The sequence below is a fragment of the Mus musculus genome, chromosome 9, assembly GCF_000001635.26.
Source record: "Mus musculus strain C57BL/6J chromosome 9, GRCm38.p6 C57BL/6J".
Classification (NCBI taxonomy): Eukaryota; Metazoa; Chordata; class Mammalia; order Rodentia; family Muridae; genus Mus; species Mus musculus.
Genome location: NC_000075.6, coordinates 99,672,034 through 99,675,700, shown reverse-complemented (window position 1 = coordinate 99,675,700; position 3,667 = coordinate 99,672,034).

Here is a 3,667-nt window from a genome sequence, read left to right as displayed (position 1 = left end):
AGAGAACTAATTCTAAAGAAGAAAAAAAAATGTGAGAAAATAAACAGCTCAGAAGCATGAAATAAGTGCTGATTATAAATACAGGCTTTGGGCTGGTGAGATGGCTCAGTGGGTAAGAGCACCCGACTGTTCTTCCGAAGGTCCGAAGTTCAAATCCCAGCAACCACATGGTGGCTCACAACCATCTGTAATGAGATCTGACTCCCTCTTCTGGAGTGTCTGAAGACAACTACAGTGTACTTACATATAATAAAAATAAATAAATTAAAAAAAAATAAATAAATAAATAAATACAGGCTTTAGGCTTCATGAACTGGTGCAGCTCTAATTTTTCAAAGGACAAAGGAAAAGTAAGAGAACTGTTTAATATCAAAAGGGATTCCAGGTTACAATTAGTGATTCCCCAAAGGACAGAAGTTTGAGGCTGACCAGTTTCCCATGCTCAGGCCCTTTCCACTCATTCTACGGTAGGAGTTGATTTCATGAGTGGACAGTGGTCCCCAGAGACCTTGGGTTACGGTGCAGCAGTGTGGTTTGTGGAGGAGATGCTGATGGTGATGTTTATTATTTGAACTTGTTTTTCCCACCCCCACCCCCGCAGAGGTCCATGTGTTAGACACTTGGTCCTCAGTGTGGTATTGTTGAGGTGGTGGACCTTTAAGAGGTAGGGTCTAGTCAGAGACCTTTAGGTCCATTGAAGACCTGTTCTCAAGGATGGCAGGAACTATGTCTTTCTCTGAGCTCGTCTGTCAAGGTGACCTTTTGTTCTTGTATACCTTCTCTATCAGCAAGGGTTTCCACAAGTTCTTGGCGCCTCAGTCAAAGAACTAAAGTTAAGTGCAGACAAATAGCAAAACTGCAAAGAGTTTTATTCAAAAGCAAAGTAGATGCACAGCCCAGATACAAGGCTGCGAGAGAACAGTGGGTTACCTGTGGTAGAGGGCTCAAGAGCATCTGGCTACTGTGGGTCCAAGAGGAAGGGGGCGTTGCTAAGGGCAAAGGATGGTTGGCTTCCTGACTTGATTGAAAGGCTGGATTGTCCTCAACTCCTAATCTCTATGTCCCAAGGCATGTTTGACCACAAAGGGGAACTTACTAGAGCCTTCCAGGGAGCTATGGGTGTGAGTGACCATAGCCTTTGTTCTGCCCTCATCTACTGGACTCCAATGAAGCCCTAGGCCTTACAATGCACACTTCCAGTAAAAGTGACAGGCTACTACGCACACTGCTGGAAAAGCTACAGGTGTGCGTGGCTTGAGTCAAGTGAAGTTCCTGGTTGCTAAGCTATGCTACACTTGCCTGCCGTCCACCCTTGCCTTTGCAATGCAGAGTGATACACCCCAGGGGGAATGACTCCGAAGTCTGGAAGAAAGTTTTATCTGGGGATGGGGGTGGGGGATAAAAATGTTCTAAGACTCAGCTGCCCAACCGTGTATGTAAATATGCTTAGTACTATCAAACAGAACCCCCCAGTTAGAAATGGCTAGTACTGAAAAGTTTTGTGTGTGCTTTGTCATAGTTAAGAACAAATGGTTGTTTGGGGGAGGGGAGCTGTTTTTGGTTGGTCGGTTGGTTTGTTTGTTTTTCGAGACAGGGTTTCTCTGTGTAGCCCTGGCTGTCCTGGAACTCAATCTGTAGACTTAGGCTGGCCTCGAACTAACAGGAATCTACCTGCCTCTGCCTTCCAAGTGCTGGGATTAAAGGTATGCACCACTACCACCTAACTGATAAAACAAGTGTTTTGAAAACCAAGGTTATTTGAATTGCACATGACCTAAGTTGTGAACGTCACTGTGAGCAAAAGTCTGCAGCATCTGCCTGCTTTAGACAGATAACACTAGAGGAATTAATAAATAGAATAATGTGATTTTCAGCTTTGTGGTGTTTTTCTACTTTTCATTAACACATAATGTGATATAAAGTGATTTTCCATACTTATGAACTATAGCATACTCCTATACATGTATACAATGGGTAGTGATACAATGAAGAATTAGCATTTCCAACATAACACCATTTGTTACATCATCAGTGAAGAGTGTGGTATATGCACAACATGTAATCTTTTCTCTAATCTTTTCCTTTTCATTTGATTTTATGTGTGTGAGTGTTTTGCCTACATGTATGTTTGTTTGCCACTTGCATGCTACGTGCATTCGTGGTACCTGAGGAGCCCAGAAGAGTGTGTCAGATCCCCTAAGAGTTGGACTGGGATTCTCTGGAAGTGCTCTTGCTTGATTCTGAGCAGACACAACTCAGAGGCAAAAGGGCAGCTCCCGGAGCACATGTGTCCGCAAGGCTTGCAGTAGGATATGCTGCTGCTCAGAGTTCTGTGAGGTCAGGGTATGATGGAGAGGCAGGAATGGATCAAGTGCTCTTAACTGCTGAGCCATCTCTCCAGCTCCCATGACATGGAGCAGTATTCAGCCTAAAAGGGAGGAAATTGTTTTATGGGCCCCAGTGTGGACAGATATTGAAGACACTATGCTAGTCCCAAAAGTCAAATACCATGGTGTTCCCTCGAGTAATCACATCCATGGAGACAGAAACTAAGTGGCTGCCAAGGGTTGGAGAGAGTAAGGGATGGAGTGGAGTTTTTACCATAAATGAGCGCACACTTTCAGTTTAGGACGATGACAGCCTTCTTCTTCGGTGTGAATGGTGGTGGTACTGGTGGGTGGTGATTATGATGATGACGATGATGATGGTGATGACGATGACAGCTACAGAAGAGTCTGAGAACCATTCCTGTCTCTTCAATCTGTGAAGTCCCCCACTGGCTCCTGTTCTAAGTGCTTGATCCCCAGTTTCGAAGGCTGTGGAGCCTTTAGGAGGTGTGGCCTGTCTGGCCAAAGTAGGTCACTAAGAGCCACCTTTCCAAGGTTTTACCCATCCCTGCTTCCAGCCTCTGCTCTCTATTTCCTGTCCAGTTACCATATGAAGAATTTCTACTACATACTCCAGCCTCAAACGCAACCACTCCACACCTTCTCATGTGATGGACTGCCATCCCTCTGAAACTGAGAGCCAAGTTTTCCTCTTAAAAATGGTTTCTGTCAGGTATTTTCGTCACCTCAGTATTGAAATATAATGGATACAACTGGACATTTAAAAATTGCTAAAGTTGCCATTTTAACGTGTTGTATGTTTTGTGACAACAAAAATTAGATGGGTGGCACTTGTGTTGTGCTAGTCCCAGGAAACAAAAATAGAAAAGACATCTGTAGATTAAGACTTGAATTTTTTTAAAAAGACAAATTGGGGATACTAAAAGTTCTACAATATTTAGAAAATCTTACCAATTTTTGCTGGGTTGTAGTGCTGGTAGATTGGCTAATTTTGGGAAGGCGGTGACTTTCAGAAAGAGAAATATTTGTAGATATGCTGGTAGGATTACTTGGAAAGGCAGTGAAGGGTACAGCAAGCAAGTGTCTTCCTTTGTGTGCTGATAACTGTTAAAGCTGAGTCATGGGGGGGTAGGGGGGAGCATGAAGGTCATTATCCCATTTGCTCTATTGTTCTTATAAATGTTTAACATTTTAAATGAAGAAGAAAACAGCAACAACAAGTTAACTACACTAGCTTTTTTCAAGAGGCTTCCGAATATCATTAGGCAATGGATGAAAATTTGCAACCTGCTTTTATTCTTTCAATATAAAAAAAAAGA